Consider the following 19,301-nt stretch of genomic DNA (forward strand, 5'->3'; position numbering starts at 1 on the left):
CCATTCAGTAAAAAGAATATGCAACATTTAAAAATTCTGTGAAGAGCTAAATCCCTACACCTAAGCAAATGAGAAGCAGGAAACCAAAACTACATACAAAGCTAAAGTGTCTGAACTGGTACAGAAGGCAAATAGTAAAAGAAATAGATTAAGCAAGCCATCAGGCTGTTGTCAGTAATTTTAGATAATCTAACACTTAACCAGTTTCATCATGAATAAGCCCATATCAATTGAGACAGGAAATTCAATTGAGACAGGAAATTCTCTTAATAGCCTCAGATGTTATTGCATTTAGCACATGTTAAAATTCATGACAAAGTAAGAAACCTGTAATTTTTGTTTTGCCTAAAGATATCCCTGGCCGGAAACACACACTGCCAAAGTTGTCACCTTGGCTAATAATTTTGAAGCCCCACCTTTGAGAAAAAATTAAAATGCTCTGTCTCTGGAACGAGTCAACATCAATATTCTGTTTTCTTTATATTTTACTTGAAAGTTAAAGACCTTCTGATTAAAACAGTATCTTTGGACTGAGAACATGCGCTCAAGTTCTTTTGCTGTAGGCACTTAATTTCTTTATTAAAAATCTATTTTTTTTTTTCCTTCAAAATTGTCAGTGGATGGATGAAGCAACAAGAATAAGGGGGCCAAACTATCAGTCCCTTGATCCTATAAGCCATGAAGAGTCCTCAGAGAGGCAGGATGCAGAACAAGCTGATGAACCTGATTGTAACCAAAATCAATAAAACAGAGATAGAAGCAAGCAAAAATGAGAGGGATAAGAGCAAAAAGTGGCAAGTTGCTCCACCCAAAACGCAACTGGAGGTCCTGGAGCGTATTATGCGATGGGAGATGCACCTTCTGCGTCCAGCTGGTTTTTCCTCGCCCTCCATTACCTCAAAGAAACTTAATAGAGATAACTTGATAAAATCTCATGAAAGGACGACCACAGGGTAGGAAGTTAAGGAGAGATGTAAGAGACTAAGAAAATTAAAAGGTAGGAAGGGCGGAGCCAGGCCAGACCACTGTGCAAGGGCAGCCATGGGCCCCCCTAGGAAAATGAAGATGCATCACTTAAAATCCTCACAGTGCCAAAATGCCCTACCTCGCAGAGAGGAGTAGAAACCACATTCAAGGGTAAAACTTAAAACCGGATCAGTCACTCATGTCATCTACTAACACCAAAGGCAGAGTGTGTCAGCAAGTTTAAGACGGCTAAATCAGGGCAGTCCAGTAGGATGTGGGCCATCACCACAAGGGCACCATACTGACAGTGGGGTGGACCTCACATCATAGGATATGACCACGTCATCCTCGTGTGGCTAATGGGACGCAAACAGAACGATATATCTACTACAAGAAGCACACAAGGAAGGTTGTCACATGGTTGTACTCCCTTTATTGCTAAATGATGATGGACGATTATTATTATTATTATTATTATTATTATTATTATTATTATTATTATTATTATTATTATCTTTTTTTCCCCTCAGACTTAAGTCTGGTTAAAAATGGAACGTGACGCGGACCTCGGTCAAGCGTGACTTCCTTGTAACTGTATGGTATATGTTATATTGCATTTAGGAACTTTCGGGTCATTGAACATGTATCAATAATTACAGATTTTTGTAGTTGTATATATATGTTTGGATGTAGCTGTATTGCATTGATGTACTGGTGAATATTGTGAGGTATGACTCCTGTAGTTGATAGTATAATTGGGATAATGTCGACTTTATCCTGATGCCACATGTCCTTGACTTCCTCAGCCAGTTGGATGTATTTTTCAATTTTTTCTCCTGTTTTCTTCTGTATATTTGTTGTGTTGGGTATGGACATTTCAATTAGTTGTGTTAATTTCTTCTTTTTATTGGTGAGTATGATGTCAGGTTTGTTATGTGGTGTTGTTTTATCTGTTATAATCGTTCTGTTCCAGTATAATTTGTATTCATCATTCTCCAGTACATTTTGTGGTGCATACTTGTATGTGGGAACGTGTTGTTTTATTAGTTTATGTTGTATGGCAAGTTGTTGATGTATTATTTTTGCTACATTGTCATGTCTTCTGGGGTATTCTGTATTTGCTAGTATTGTACATCCGCTTGTGATGTGATCTACTGTTTCTATTTGTTGTTTGCAAAGTCTGCATTTATCTGTTGTGGTATTGGGATCTTTAATAATATGCTTGCTGTAATATCTGGTGTTTATTGTTTGATCCTGTATTGCAATCATGAATCCTTCCGTCTCACTGTATATATTGCCTTTTCTTAGCCATGTGTTGGATGCGTCTTGATCGATGTGTGGCTGTGTTAGATGATACGGGTGCTTGCCGTGTAGTGTTTTCTTTTTCCAATTTACTTTCTTTGTATCTGTTGATGTTATGTGATCTAAAGGGTTGTAGAAGTGGTTATGAAACTGCAATGGTGTAGCTGATGTATTTATATGAGTGATTGCTTTGTGTATTTTGCTAGTTTCTGCTCGTTCTAGAAAGAATTTTCTTAAAATGTCTACCTGTCCATAATGTAGGTTTTTTATATCTATAAATCCCCTTCCACCTTCCTTTCTGCTTAATGTGAATCTTTCTGTTGCTGAATGTATGTGATGTATTCTATATTTGTGGCATTGTGATCGTGTAAGTGTATTGAGTGCTTCTAGGTCTGTGTCACTCCATTTCACTACTCCAAATGAGTAGGTCAATACTGGTATAGCATAAGTATTTATAGCTTTTGTCTTGTTTCTTGCTGTCAATTCTGTTTTCAGTATTTTTGTTAGTCTTTGTCTGTATTTTCTTTTAGTTCTTCTTTAATATTTGTATTATCTATTCCTATTTTTTGTCTGTATCCTAGATATTTATAGGTATCTGTTTTTTCCATCGCTTCTATGCAGTCGCTGTGGTTATCCAATATGTAATCTTCTTGTTTAGTGTGTTTGCCCTTGACTATGCTATTTTTCTTACATTTGTCTGTTCCAAAAGCCATATTTATATCATTGCTGAATACTTCTGTTATCTTTAGTAATTGGTTGAGTTGTTGATTTGTTGCTGCCAGTAGTTTTAGATCATCCATGTATAGCAAATGTGTGATTTTGAGTGGGTATGTTCCAGTAATATTGTATCCATAATTTGTATTATTTAGCATGTTGGATAGTGGGTTCAGAGCAAGACAGAACCAGAAAGGACTTAATGAGTCTCCTTGGTATATTCCACGCTTAATCTGTATTGGCTGTGATGTGATGTTATCTGAATTTGTTTCGATATTAAGTGTGGTTTTCCAGTTTTTCATTATTGTGTTTAGAAACTGTATCAATTTAGGATCTACTTTGTATATTTCCAATATCTGTAGTAACCATGAGTGGGGTACACTATCAAAGGCTTTTTGGTAATCAATGTATGCGTAGTGTAGGGACCTTTGTTTAGTTTTAGCTTGATATGTCACCTCTGTATCAATTATCAGTTGCTCTTTACATCCTCGTGCTCCTTTGCAGCAGCCTTTTTGTTCTTCATTTATAATTTTGTTCTGTGTTGTATGTGTCATTAATTTCTGTGTGATGACTGAAGTTAATATTTTGTATATTGTTGGTAGGCATGTTATGGGGCGATATTTAGCTGGGTTTGCTGTGTCTGCTTGATCTTTAGGTTTCAGATAGGTTATTCCATGTGCAAGTGTATCAGGGAATGTGTATGGGTCTGCAATGTAACTGTTAAATAACTTAGTTAGATGTGACTGTGTTGAGGTGAACTTCTTTAGCCAGTAATTTGCTATTTTATCATTTCCAGGGGCTTTCCAATTGTGTGTAGAATTAATTGCTCGGGTGACTTCATGTTGCAAAATTATCACTTCAGGCATTTGTGGTATCATCTTGTATGTGTCTGTTTCTGCTTGTATCCACCGTGCATGCCTGTTATGTTCTACCGGGTTTGACCATATGCTGCTCCAGAAGTGTTCCATGTCTGTTATGTTTGGTGGATTGTCTATTTTAATGTGTGTGTTATCCATTGTTTGGTAAAATCTCTTTTGGTTTGTGTTGAATGTTTGGTTTTGTTTCCTTCTATTTTCACTTTTTTTGTATCTTCTAAATCGTTTGGCCAATGCTTGCAATTTCTGCTTTTTTTTCATCTAATTGCTCTATTGCTTCTTGTTGTGAGATTTTACCTAACCTTTTTCGTTTTTTTGTCTGATATTTCATTTCTTATAAATTGTGTTAGCTGTCCGATGTCTTTTCTCAGTTTTTCTATTCTGATCTGTAACCTGTGTTGCCATGCTGGTTTTGTGGGTTTCTTCTGTGTGTTGGTTTGTTCTGATCTCTGCCTAGTGTGTATATTTAGTGTAGTGAGTGCTCCTATATAAACCAGTAGTTGTAACTCTTCCATAGTTGTGTTTTCATTTATTTTGTTGTGTATGATTGTGTTGATAGTTTTTATTGTTGTTTCGACTTGTGGGTTATTTGGCGGTCTATGCAAGAATGGTCTAATGTCTGTATTTGTGTCTTTGTATTCTATATATGTCAGCTGAAATTTCTCTTCTATATCTAACATGTGTCTCTCTTCGTGTTCTATTTGTGCTTGTTCTGGTGGCTGTCTTAAGATTTCATTTTCCTCTGATTGTTTAATTGATGCGTGTTGGTCTTTGTTTGTTTGCTCTGGGATGTTTGAGTCCATTACTGTGTTTTCTTCTTCTTCTGAGTGCACATTATTTTGTTCCAGTATTTGTTGTACTTGTTGTTTGATGTTTTCTAATTCTGACTGGGGTATCCTGTTATTTTTGATTATTACACGGATCTGATCAGCTAGTCGTTGTTCTGTTAAAAATTTTAATTCCGGGTATCTGGTAATAAATGTTGTGTATACTTGTGATCTGTATCCAGTTGTGTTGGTTCCTAGGTTTGTTGCTTGGTAATAACAGAACATGAGGTGTCGATTAACTTCATCTGACCATCTCATCCTCTGTCTTTGTTTTCCTTCTAGGGTGGTTGCAGGAAGCATATCCTGCAAAACACCTCTATTTGGATTTAAATCATTTTCCAGTTGGCTAGCAGTGTCGTTACCATTGTGGGCGGGCATAGGGTTCAAGCGTCGTCCCCGACCATGACGGCGCCTGTCCGAGGCTTCTTTAGTTCTGTCCTGAACCAAGTAATCACACTAAAAGGGGGGTTAGCCCTATTAGTGGTTTGTTCTTTTCGTCGCCTTTTACGACTGGCAGAACATACCGGAGGCCTATTCTTTTCCCGGGCCTCCACGGGGGGGTGTTGTGTTTTTTTTTTTTATTTATTATTATTATCATCATCATCCCCCCCCCCCCCCATATGCGGAGCAGTTGAGAACGTACTAAAGTCTGCCGCCCTTTCCCACCAGTTTAAGGATGAGGCCCGACACTTCACAAAATTTCACCACTCTTATCTGCGAGAATGGTGGGTAGATCTCCTGCGAGTTCGAGGGCTGCCCTAATATCAGTATACAGGGCACACGTAGCCACAATATGCTGAACTGAAAGCAGTATGCCACAAACTTCATAGAATGGTAGATCCGCCCACAGGAGGAGGAAGCCATGCATGACAGGGCCATGCCCAATGCACAGTTTGGTAAGCAAAACCTCCTTCCAGCGGCGAGGCTGACACGAAGCCCGCCAAGCCTTTGTGGTCAATTTGAGCAACCACAGTTTGTTGTCTGACACCTGCAACCATTCAGTATCCCACTGATGCATAATGCATCAGTCAGAAAATGAGATAATGGTGTGCAACAGGGTGGAACATTGATGGACAGCAACATCCCAACATGCTTCCTTGGCAGCTTTGTCAGTCACGTCGTTACCCTGTATCCCAATGGGGCCAGGTACCCAACAAAAGGTCACCTCCTTGCCACGGCGTTGGAGCCGCAGTAAGGAGTCGTGGATGAGCTGAATCAGCAGGTGTACCATATACATTTGTTGAAGTGCTTTCAGTGCACAAAGAGTCGGAACAGACAAGAAAACTCATATGGTTATGTCTGTGAACCCTCTCAGGTGCCACCAGAATGCCTTGTAACTCCGCATCATAATTTGAAAATTGTTCTGGAAGATGGACTGTAAAAACCCTATCAGGGTAAACCACAGAACAACTGAGAGCATTCTCCTGCTGGGATCCATCTGTATTAATAACGCTGAAACTATGGTACATACTTAAAACAGACAAAAACAAAGTTGTTGGCAAAGGATGTTTTAACTCCAAGTAGTGTCATATGCTTTTTCGAGGTCAAAAAACACACAAACTACATGTTTTTGGTGTAAGGAGGACTCCAGTATCGCCATCTCCAGTAGAATTAAGTTGTCAACAGAGGAACGATAGCATCTGAAACCACACTGGGAGCAGCTCGGGTAAGCTCTGGCTCTAGCAGCCACACGAGGCAGCTGTTGACCATGCGTTCAACAGTCTTACCCATACAACTGGGAAGGGCAACACTCCGATAACTGTTAGGGGCGCTATGGACCTTGCCTGGTTTCCAGAATGGAATTAATATTGCCTCCTTCCAAGTCGTGGGGTACTGTCAATCAAATCAGATCTGATTGAAACAAGATAGGAGCTGACCTTCCGCTTCAGGGCACAGATGACGAAGCATGGTATAACGGATCTCGTCAGGTCCTGGAGCAGTGACTGGCTGCAGATAAAGCTGATTCCAATTCCCACATGGAGAATGGAACGTTGCTGACTTCATCATTACACAAGAAGAAATTGAGCTTCCTCATCTCTGCAGTCCAACGGAATACCTGAACAGCAGGAGCTTGTCTGGATAACAGTAACAGTAACGAAGTGTTTAGCTAAAACATGAGCCATGTCTTTTGGCGTGACCACCAAGTCTACCTGAAATCAGTCTTTTTGATTACCATGTGTGTGCACAGTGGAAGTGGACTGATTAATGAAGTCGTGAATTCCCTCAAGGAAGCCCTCTTCTGTTCTTTGATCACTCACCTTGCATATACTCTCTCAGACCTGAAGGCATGAAAATTGGCTGCAGTTGGGCAATGAAGTTCCACAGAGCTGTCTTTCTGGCCCTGATTGCCAATCGACAGTCGTCATTCCACCACCCATGGTATCTGCCGTCGTGTGAGGTGGTTGCTAGACATGGGGATGGACTCGTGGCAGCCCTTTGGATCTCATGAGTGATATGGGCCACCGCCTCCTGTGCACAATCCGTTCATTCAAAAATAGCCTGTCAACTGTACTGTAACCAATTTGCCCTTTGTATCAGCCACTTGTGTGATCTCCTGCTGGCCACCGTCCTAGGTGGCAGACGAATTCTCACTGAGAAGTGGTCACTACAATGTAAATCTGTAGCCACTTCCTACTGAATTGAGTCTGCTATAGCCGGGGAACAAAAATAAAGATCAATAGGCTAGCTGAAAAAGACCCTGTAACTGTGGAAAACTGAGTCACCTGACCCACGTTCACAGAATGGAATTGTGGGCATTGAAGTCCCCCCCCCCCCCCCCCCCCCCCAAGGAGGAATGGACGTGGGAGTGCCTGGAAGAGGTCTGCCAGTGCGTCCGCATCCAAAGCATAATTGGGAGGCAGGTACAAAAAAACACACTGATAGTAAAAGTTGCGAGAACTTGCACAGCAATTGCTTGCATGGTCGTGGTAAGAGGGACACGAGAGGAGTGGCATCTGTCATCAAGGAAAAATAGCCACACCAAATTTAACCGTCTCCAGTAGTATCGTCCTTCCTGTATATGTGGTAGGGACGTAATGCAGGTGTGTGTGTGTGTGTGTGTGTGTGTGTGTGTGTGTGTGTGTGTGTGTGTGAGACTAAGATGCGTCTCTTGTAAGCAGATGCAGAAAGGTTTATCCTGGACCAGCAGCTGCAGTTCTTCCAAATGTGAGCAATATCCATTCGAATTCCACTGCAAAACCGAAGTCCCTATGGAAGACACTGGTTAGTGGCGGTGGGTCTTTTCTTTCTCCCTCAGAGGCGGTAATTTACCAGAGAGGTCAGGGGGGACGTTAGCCGGTTCCGTGCGCTCTGGTTCCTCCGACTGGAGGTCCATATCCTCAAAAGCATAGTCGCCATCAGAAAGTGAGAGAGCTCATCTATCTGAAGGTTTTTTGAAGGAAGTTTTTCTTTACTGACAGTAGGAGGAGGCTGCCTGGGTTGCGGGGATGGCTTAGTTGGCTTCTGATGTTGGGGAGTCGCAGGGCTTAGGTTGTAAGCCTACTGCCAACGACACCAGTAGCAATTGGACATCAACAAGTGCATGTGCTCATACTGGAATCTGTGGTCTGAGTTTGTGTGGAGGCATCACACTTAGCTATCGGTGTCTTAAGAGCTGATGCAAATGGAGTAGCAGAAACCGGTGGTTGCATGGCTTTCTAAGCCATAGTGGTATGACCAAATGTTTGACATTTTATAGCATCACATGGGGTTAGGAACAAATGGGCGAACCTTAAGGCGGATATAGCCAGCAATGTTCCGGTAATTCAGGAGTACTAAATGTTAGAATAAACGTTGCCGATTTTTCCAATTTGCCATCGACTCTCCACATATAATTCTGCACCTCCGTGACGCCCACATTCTTCCACTCTTCATGTAACTCTGTGGGGTCCACCTCCATTATATCAGAGCAGGTAACAATGCCCTTACTATAGTCAATGGTGTTGTGCAATTCATCCTCGACTGTATAGTCACCTAAGGCCTTACGTCCCAGAAGCTTAGATATTGGACTGGAATTAGCAGTTTCAACTGAAAGCGTTCCATTATGAAGTCTTGACAATTTTCAGACACCCAGAAATACCCTCCAATGCCTTGTGAACATAGAAAGGGGATATATTCTCAAAGCTTCCCCATTTCACTTTATTACAATGGAAGTGTTATGGCATACTAATGCCCTGTTACTATTACTCTGAGGCTTCTTTTCAGGAGAACTGACCAACAGAGCTTTCTTTGAGGTGTGGGTGTAGGTGCTGCCTGATGGTACACACGTCCCGTCAGTAGTTTCATGAGACAGTTCCATAAGGATCCCACGAGATGCTAGGGAAACAACTGTCGACCCAGGCAGAGCCCTGCATGCCTGAGTAAGCCTAATACAAATGGGGGGGGGGGGAGGGCAGCAGGTGCCCCAGAGGTTGCCCGCTAAAGACTCTTACCTCAACAGCCATTCACCTCCTCAGCACATAGAGCACGTAGCACACCTTGAGATTGAGGTTTTTTTTTATCGAGGTGTGTACCTTCCTTGCAGTCCAGGCAGTGAAGCCAAAACAGTTTGTGTAAAACCAAGCTGGATCTCATAGCACATAAACAGAAGTAACTCAAGATAAACAAATCACAGCAAACAAATCTTAACAGAATGGCGCAGTAATCGCTCAAGTGCAGTCGGTCAGGACATGCATAGGCTGCCACAAAATTGGTCTCAGACAACCTGCAAGTCAGCAAATTGGTTTGTGTAGGGGCTTTACGCAATACTTTGTACCAACGAATTGGTTCCAATGAGTGTGGCATCAGAACTATTTACATTTCTAACAGGCCATGGGATAAATATTGCAATTCGTAGTTTGAGAAACATCACTGTCAAAGTAAATCTCTTTTTATGTGAAAAGAGTTATATTATGTGGAAGAATCAATGCCTAATTTCTTAAATCACTGACAGTTTGAAGCTCATTCGAAACAAGCAACTTTGAGGACCAGCTGCTTAGAAAACTTTCAGATCTGGGAGATCAGCCACTTATGCCACTAAAAATTTATTGGCACATTTGTGATTGGTGTAACAAAGAGTAACAAATGCTATGAAAGGTCAACCTTAAAAGTTAGTTTTTCATGTTTATTTTAGTAGTTTTTTTATTTACACGTAGAGTTCCATAGGACCAAATCGCCAAGGTCATATAATGTGTCAGTACATGAAATTACGACATAAAAGTAATAACGAATAAAACTAAAATGTTTGGAAAAAGGGGGGGAGGGGGCAAGCACTCCTAAGTTTAAGTAAATGCAATCCACAATGTAACGTAAGAATCACCGTAATTTTCCAAGGAACCCTTCAACAGAATAGAAGGTGTGACCCATGTTGAAACTCGTCAGTTTCGATTTGAAAGAAAGTGGTTTACTGTTTATTCTTGTGGTAGATGACAAAATGCATGCAGCAGTATAATGCATATCTTTCTGCACAAGAGTTAGGGAAGTCTGATCCAAATGCAGATTGGATTTCTGCCGAGTATTAACTGAGTGAAAGTTGCTTATTCTTGGGAATAATCTGATATTGTTAACAAGAAACGACGAAAAAGGCCAATGTAACAATACCCAGACTACTGAACAGGGGTCAACATAAGCAAATGAATAGAAGCAAAGTAGACTAATTTTCGTGTCGAATGATCACTTACTTCAGATATCATTCAAATGGTAAAAATGGCAGGATTAAGTCTTTGAACAAGATCCTGAATGTGGGCTTTCCACGACAGTTTACTATCTACCTGAACACCTAGAAATTTGAACAGTTGAGTTTCACCAATCGTACGCCCATTCCGTGAAATTAAAATGTCGGGTTTTGTTGAACTGTGTGTTAGGAACTGTAAAAACTGAGTCTTACTGTGATTTAGTGTTAGTTTATTTTCTACAAGCCATGAACTTCTGTCATGAACTGCACTATTTGGAACCCAGCCAATGTTGCACATAACATCTTTACTACCAAGCTTGTGTCATCAGCAAACACAAATATTTTAGAATTACCTGTAATACTAGAGGACATATCATTTTTATAAATAAGGAACAGGAGTGGCCCCAACACTGATCCCTGGGGCAGCTCCCATTTGATCATGCCCCACACCACAAACATTCTCAACACTGTGAATAATGACCTTTAGTTGCCTGTTGTTAAAGAGGTGAACCAATTGCATCAACACACTATACCTTGACCTTGTCTTCAAAGGTGAAGATGAAGGTCCCAGTATCATCCCTATTGTACAGGGCGAGGCAATTAAAAGTGGCCAAGACAACAGAGTTCAAGGGCACAAAGAAACAACAGAGGATAGGAAATATAGTACTAAGCTGACTATATCAAGAGTTGAACATGACTCCATTCATCTCTTGGCACTTTTGGGCCTTGGTAAGCATGTTTCTGAAGGTGGATTGAGACTTGACGGCTGGAATTGCTGCAATCTCATCTGAAATGTTCTGCTGCAGTTCTTTAAGAATATGAGGGCTGTTTTAATACACCTTAGACCTGAGGTTGCCCCACACCAAATAATCGCACACTGACAGATCAGGAGACCTGGACAGCTAGCCAGGCTGCGATGAGACTGACCTCTAATAACTGTCATGCATGAAGACTGCGTAAATGTGTTCCAGGTTCGGCCAGCTGTACGGGCAGTTGCTCCATCATGTTGTAAGTAACTGAAGGTCTTTTCTTCTCAGTTAAAACTGCCACAAATTCACATACAATCTTATCCTCTCATCTGGGCCACTGATTTGCCCCGTCCTGAATTTTGGCCTGGTACACACAACAGACAAAATGCACACCTCAACACTCCAAATCTGCACGTAATTCTTCATTCGTCTGTAAAATGTCACAGTGGAAGACCATACTCTGCACCACACTGGGACTTATGGGGGGGGGGGGGAGTAGTTATAGTTTCACAAATGTCACCCAGTTGTCACAGGCAAGCAGCACATGTGATCAGCAGGAGATGCTGTTCACATAAGATCTGAACTACTTTCCCAAATCTATCCTCATGGTGCTCAATAAAGAAGAATACCTCTGGCCAAAAAGGAATTCTCATCAGTCCTAGAGCAAGTAAGCACACAAAGTACTTTGAGGTGTATTTCTGCCCTTGTCTCTTAATGATACATTCCTCCCATGGTGTAGCCAGGGAGGAAACATTGTAATGTCATATCTCTCTCTGCACTGCAGTAATCCTTCCCTTCAGAAAATACTGCTGGGGCCTGCAGTCACCAGGGGCAGAAAGTTTGAGCTGCTTCATTTACCGAGTCATCCACCTTGATGCTACCCACCCCAAACAGGCGATCTCCCTATACGTGCCACCCAGCTACAGCAATAGCTATCTGGCTGGGTAACCACTGCCCGGAGGCCTCATGCCTCAGCCACAATGATCACGTACACTTTTACATATGTGGTGTGTTTCCAGCACATGCACCAATAGTGCGAACCCTTTGTGGTCGGAATTTACCATCAAGTTGTTACCTGGTCCCCAATGGGATGGCTACTGTGTTCGGTTTTGGGCCTATTACTTTTGCCAGAAAGGAAGGGTGCAAAGAGAGGCACAAAAAAGTGGAATGTCAGGGTGTATACGTGGACAAGGAAAAAAAATTCCCAGATTTCTCCCAGATTTCCCGGTTAAAAATACACTTTTTTCCGGGTGAAAATACACTTTTCAGTGTTCAGTGACAGTATACTTTTCCTCGGAACTATAAAACTTATCAATTTATAGAGATTGCAACACACTGTTGTAAGCCAGTCGTAGTTCATGTCACATGATCTCGCCAGCCAGTACAGCAGGTATTCAAAGCAAAGGACACGTCATGTCGTCAGCCAATAGCATTATCACTGTTAAGTAGCGCATATACACAAATAGGAAAAGTTAATGGTTTAAATTAATATACATAGTGTTGCTACAAGAAAAGAAAAGCTTACACGTACAATATTGGAATCAACGATTAATAAGCTGCAAGAGAATGTTAACTGGCTAAATGGCTCTGAGCACTATGGGACTCAACATCTTAGGTCATAAGTCCCCTAGAACTTAGAACTACTTAAACCTAACTAACCTAAGGACATCACACACACCCATGCCCGAGGCAGGATTCGAACCTGCGACCGTAGCAGTCCCGCGGTTCCGGACTGCAGTGCCAGAACCGCTAGACCACCGCGGCCGGCGAATGTTAACTTTCACGTATAACGTTGATCTTCTTTGTGCATGTTACACTTTAAGATACATCAAACAAATGTGCCAGTAAATTTTTTAATAACGACATAAATGTATGATCTTCTGGGCTCGAAAAGTGTTGAACTTCCATCCCCCTATTTGATTTTTAAATCAGAGTCAAACGCTCTGTGATAGTTCATCTTGGGTAAAAGGAAATTTACTTTGAAAGTACCGCTTTTCAGTCAATCATTCACAATATTTTCGCGCGACCTGTTAGAAAGAGGTTCGTTTCAGCAGTTGCCAGAGAGCGCCAATTACACGCATCACACCACTTGCGCAGCTACGATGACGCAAGAAGCCCGTTATGTTCGTACATGTAAAACATTAAAAGATCTTGCATTACGTCATAAAAGAACAAGACATCAGAGGATATGAGCACTGTGTTTCGTTGTTGTACATGGCACATTTCCTTTGCAACTTAAGTTTTATTTTAGTTTTTTCTATCGTTCATGTTTTATTGCTGCAGTATTATTCTGCAGTAGCGGGATACAGTAATATCCTTTGTTTGAATATTATTTCTTACCAGTCAAAATGACAAAAATTTAACTGAAAACTAAAACAAAAATTCCGGAATTCTAAAAAATTCCCGGGTTTTTCCCGGTTTTCTCCCGAATCAAAAAATTCCCGTGTTTTTCCCGGATCTCCCGGTTGTCCCGGGTCGTATACACCCTGAATGTGCACCGTGTTGGGCTACCTTCCCTGCACGATTTGCACTTCGCAAAACTTGGAAGAGAAATGGTAGGCCAGACCCAACAATGAAGACCATGCTGTGAAGCATGAGAAGTTATATAAAGTGCCAGGAGACGGAAGAAGGACAATATGAATAAGAAAAGAGGCCAAAATCATAACCAAATGCAAGCATAGTTCGCACCAATGGAAATGCAGAGGGGGAAAAAAGGAATAGTAGAAGGATGGTCTTGCAGCACAGAAAGGGAAGTAGTGCTGCAAGGGTTGGGGCCCCATGGTGGCCAAGCATGTACATGCAAAAGAGATGTGCCCCCTTGAGGGGGTGAAAATTGTCAGTCCTAGAAATTTTTACTCGTTTACTGTGATTAGTATCATACAGTAGTACATTCTCTGAAAAGTAAAACTACCATTTTTCAGTTAACGAATTTCACAATGTTGTTCTTTTAACTTTTGTGCCTAATTTCTTTAGTGTAATAGTTTTGCTGTCTCAAAAATTTACAGAAGCTTTTTATCCTGAAAAAGGAGAACATACAACATTATGCTATGCAGTCTCTCTCTTGGGCCAATGTAATGAAATAAAAACAGAATAAAAACAACTCAGTACACCACATCTCAATTAGTTAAATCGGCTGTTATTCTGGACTGTTTTTACATACAACCTTCCAACAATATTAAAGTCTTTGGAACAATGTGGAAGCTTCCAGAAAATTGCAGAATTTAACAAATTTCTAGGACATGAAACATCTCAGGAACTGTGGGTTTGGCCTAGAAAAATAAATAAGATTATATGTGAATTGACATTTTACATTATCGATAGATGAGGACAGCACTTAATATTTGTTGCCAAATTGTACCCGTAGGGTTTTGTGAAAGTCGGGCTCTTTTGGAAGAGGTTTGGAACTGACTCTTGAAATCAACTTATACTTGCATATAAAATGAGCACCCATTCATTCAGTAGACTGAACATTCCGTATGTGACGGAGCAAGCTGTGATCTTTTTACTTCCTCTTGTTTTGCCATCTGCCTCCTTAAAACTCATTTTTGCATTTAAACTAATTACCATTAACGTAAGTGAGTATAATCTGCATTTTAATAAAAGAGAAAGGCTGGCCTTCAGTTTTAAAGGATATAGCACCAAGTCTAATTTTGTGTTTAGTGTTATGCATGTAATTGATTTTCTAATTTATTTCGACTATTCCTAGTTAATATCTTTTGTTATAGCGTGAAAAGTATTGTTTCCGTAATTGTATCTGTTAATTTCATCATTTAAACCAACAATTAGGCTTAACCATCATGGTAGAAGAAACTTTAAAAAACCAATTTTTCTATGTATACAGTTAATTTTGTGTGTTATGTTTTAATTGTAATTTCTGTAAATTAAACATCAAACAATGTATAGTTTCAGTACCTATTACTATAGCGATATATAAAGGCACTGTTCTGAGCTCAAGCCAGTCAGTCCACAGCAGATTTTCAGACAAGAAATCTGTGCTGGTTAGGTCAACAACAATGCCTCAACTTAACCGTGAAATAAGTGTTACACCAATAGGCTGTGTGTTAAAACAATGACAGTGTGTGTTCAATATGTAGGGTATTATTCTGTAAGAGCTGTGAAATGTGAGCTTTGGTTTTTACTGCTCTTAGATGTTTAACAGTAAACTATAGTAGCAGTATGCTGATGTTTGCCTGCAACATATTAATGAGGCTTATCAAAACATTCCAATAGTTTACTGGCCATATTAACTCTGTAATATTGCGGGATCGTGAACAGTGAAGGTAAAGACTGAAGTGAAACTCAACCCTGCAACTGTCGGCTACAGCATTTAAAGTAGTAAGTGTTGAACTTCCGTCCCCCTATTTTTTCAGCCAGTATAGCAACGCAGTACCTAGACACCTAGGACAATCAACGAAGAAATAAAGGAGGCGAACAGCACACATGAATGAAATGCTAGTATATAGTGTCCAGTTGGAACAATATTTCAGCAAGCAGTGTGACTATAGCAATACGTCTAATCATTGAAAGAGGTCTGCTGGCACCATAAACCACCAGTACACCCCCATTGCACAGATCAGCTACTACATCGTGAGAAAATAAAGAATCAACCATTAAGTAAAAGGTGCCCCACATAAAACCGTTACACCTCATGTACCGATTAATCATCTCTAATTGATTTGCTTTGGAAGTGGCTTAGATGCCAATGGCCACCACTTGAAGCATCTCATAAACAAGACAACTAAAGGTTTTTTTTTGGTCCTATTAACTATTCTTTTTTTAATCAGTTCGTGGTTACTTTAATCTCGGGCATGAGGTGCACCGGTTTTATGGGGAACATACTATAGTTTCTTACATACACAGCTCCTGTGTATATCCATACTTTTTTCTTTTGTAGTCTCTGTTAAGGAATGCAGGCCCAAAACTTCATATGTTGTTTGAGGGAATTTCTATAGATTATTAATTAGACTTCAGTGCAAAATAGAAATTTGTCTGCTACAATTCAATATGTCTGTCATCAGTGTTGTTATGCTATTACTCGGGAATGAATATACAATTTCAACTGATTTTTTTTTATTACAATAGTGTGTGACATGTTTATGTCAAGCAAGCTCATCATTGGAACTATAAGCCACCTTTTCAACGATGCTACCATTTGTACATCCTCCTCCCCCCCCACCCCAAGAACCATGGACCTTGCCGTTGCTGGGGAGGCTTGCGTGGCTCAGCGATACAGATGGCCGTACCGTAGGTGCAACCACAATGGAAGGGTATCTGTTGAGAGGCCGACAAACGTGTGGTTCCTGAAGAAGGGCAGCAGCCTTTTCAGTAGCTGCAGAGGCAACAGTCTGGATGATTGACTGATCTAGCCTTGTAACACTAACCAAAACAGCCTTGCTGTGCTGGTACTGTGAACGGCTGAAAGCAAGGGGAAACTACAGCCGTAATTTTTCCCGAGGGCATGCAGTTTTACTGTATGGTTAAATGATGATGGCGTCCTCTTGGGTAAAATATTCGGGAGGTAAAATAGTCCCCCATTCCAATCTCTGGGCGGGGACTATTCGAGAGGACGTCATTATCAGGAGAAAGAAAACTGGCGTTTGACTGATCGAAGCATGGAATGTCAGATCCCTTAATAAGGTAGGTAGGTTAGAAAATTTATAAACGGAAATGGATAGGTTAAAGTTAGATATAGTGGGAATTAGTGAAGTTTGGTGGCAGGAGTAACAAGACTTCTGGTCAGGTGAATACAGGGTTATAAATACAAAATCAAATAGGGGTAATGCAGGAGTAGGTTAATAATGAATACGGGTAAGCTACTACTACAAACAGCATAGCTAACGCATTATTGTTGCCAATACAGAAACAAAGCCCAAGCCTACTACAGTAGTACAAGTTTATACGCCAACTAGCTCTGCAGATGAAGAAATTGATGAAATGTATAATGAGATAAAAGAAATTATTCAGGTAGTGAAGGGAGATGAATATTTAATAGTCATGGGTGACTGCAATTCGAGAGTAGGAAAAGGGAGAGAAGGAAACGTAGTAGGTGAATAGGGATTGGGGCTAAGAAATGAAAGAGGAAGCCGCCTGGTAGAATTTTGCACAGAGCATAACTTATCATAGCTAACACTTGGTTTAAGAATCAAGAAAGAAGGTTATACATTGAATAACCATGGAGATACTAAAAGGTATCAGATAGATTATATAATGGTAAGACAGAGATTTAGGAACCAGGTTTTAAATTGTAAGACATTTCCAGGGGCAGATGTGGACTGACCACAATCTATTGGTTATGAACTGTAGATTAAAACTGAAGAAACTGCAAAAAAGGGGGAATTTAAGGAGATGTGACATGGATAAACTGACTAAACCAGAGGTTGTACAGAGTTTCATGGAGAGCATGAGGGAACAATTGACAGAAATGGGGGAAAGAAATACAGTAGAAGAAGGATGCGTAGCTCTGAGAGATGAAGTAGTGAAGGCAGCAGACGATCATGTAGGTAAAAAGACGAGGGCTAATAGAAATCCTTGGATAACAGAAGAAATATTGAATTTAATTGACGAAAGGAGAAAATATAAACATGCAGTAAATGAAGCAGGCAAAAAGGAATACAAATGTCTCAAAAATGAGATCAACAGGAAGTGCAAAATGGCTAAGCAGGGATGGCTAGAGGACAAATGTAAGGATGTAGAGGCTTATCTCACTAGGGGTAAGATAGATACTGCCTACAGGAAAATTAAAGAGACCTTTGGAGAAAAGAGAGCCACTTGTATGAATATCAAGAGCTCAGATGGAAACCCAGTTCTAAACAAAGAAGGGAAAGCAGAAAGGTGGAAGGAGTATATAGAGGGTTTATACAAGGGCGAAGTACTAGAGGACAATATTATGGAAATGGAAGAGGATGTAGATGAAGATGAAATGGGAGATACGATACTGCGTGAAGAGTTTGACAGAGCACTCAAAGACCTGAGACGAAACAAGGCTCTGGGAGTACACAACATTCCATTAGAGCTACTGACGGCCTTGGGGGAGCTAGTCATGACAAAACTCTACCATCTGGTGAGCAAGATGTATGAGATAGGCGAGATATAACCTCAGACTTCAAGAAGACTACAATAATTCCAATCCCAAAGAAAGCAGGTGTTGACAGATGTGAAAAGTACCGAACTATCAGTTTAATAAGTCACAACTGCAAAATACTAACAGGAATTCTTTACAGACAAATGGAAAAACTGGTAGAAGCCGACCTCAGGGAAGATCAGTTTGGATTCCGTAGAAATGTTTGAACACGTGAGGCAATACTGACCTTACGACTTATCTTAGAAGAAAGATTAAGGAAAGGTAAACGTACGTTTCTAGCATTTGTAGGCTTAGAGAAAGCTTTTGACAATGTTAACTGGAATACTCTCAAATTCTAAAGGTGGCAGGAGTAAAATACAGTGAGCGAAAGGCTATTTACAATTTGTACAGAAACCAGATGGCAGTTATAAAGAGTCGAGGAACATTGAGGTTCGCCGATCACACTGTAATTCTGTCAGAGACAGCAAAGGACTTGGAAGAGCAGCTGAATGGAATGGATAGCGTCGAAAGGAGGGTATAAGATGAACATCAACAAAATGAAAACGAGGATAATGGAATGTAGTCGAATTAAGTTGGGTGACGCTGAGGGAATTAGATTAGGAAATGAGACACTTAAAGTAGTAAAGGAATTTTGCTATTTGGGGAGCAAAATAACTGATGGTCGAAGTAGAGAGGATATAAAAAGTAGACTGGCAATGGCAAGCAAAGTGTTTCTGAAGAAGAGAAATTTGTTAACATTGAGTATAGATTTAAGTGTCAGGAAGTCGTTTCTGAAAGTATTTATATGGAGTGTAGCCATGTATGGAAGTGAAACATGGACGATAAATAGTTTGGACAAGAAGAGAATAGAAGCTTTCGAAATGTGGTGCTACAGAATAATGCTGAACATTAGATGGGTAGATCACTTAACTAATGAGGAGGTACTGAATAGAACTGGGGAGAAGAGGAGTTTGTGGCACAACTTGACAAAAAGAGGGGACCGGTTGGTAGGACATGTTCTGAGGCATCGAGAGATCACAAATTTAGCATTGGAGGGCAGCGTGGAGGGTAAAGCTCGTAGAGGGAGACCAAGAGATGAATGCACTAAGCAGATTCAGAAGGATGTAGGTTGCAGTAAGTACTGGGAGATGAAGAAGC

General features: G+C 40.6%; 1 protein-coding gene across 1 annotated transcript in view; it reads right to left on the reverse strand.

The window, feature by feature from the left end:
• LOC126190924 (cyclin-dependent kinases regulatory subunit) overlaps positions 1-19,301 on the reverse strand; it is a 33,822-nt gene that overhangs the window by 4,381 nt on the left and 10,140 nt on the right. The window lies entirely within an intron of this gene.

This window comes from Schistocerca cancellata, chromosome 6 (assembly GCF_023864275.1).
Source record: "Schistocerca cancellata isolate TAMUIC-IGC-003103 chromosome 6, iqSchCanc2.1, whole genome shotgun sequence".
In the NCBI taxonomy this organism is placed as follows: domain Eukaryota; kingdom Metazoa; phylum Arthropoda; class Insecta; order Orthoptera; family Acrididae; genus Schistocerca; species Schistocerca cancellata.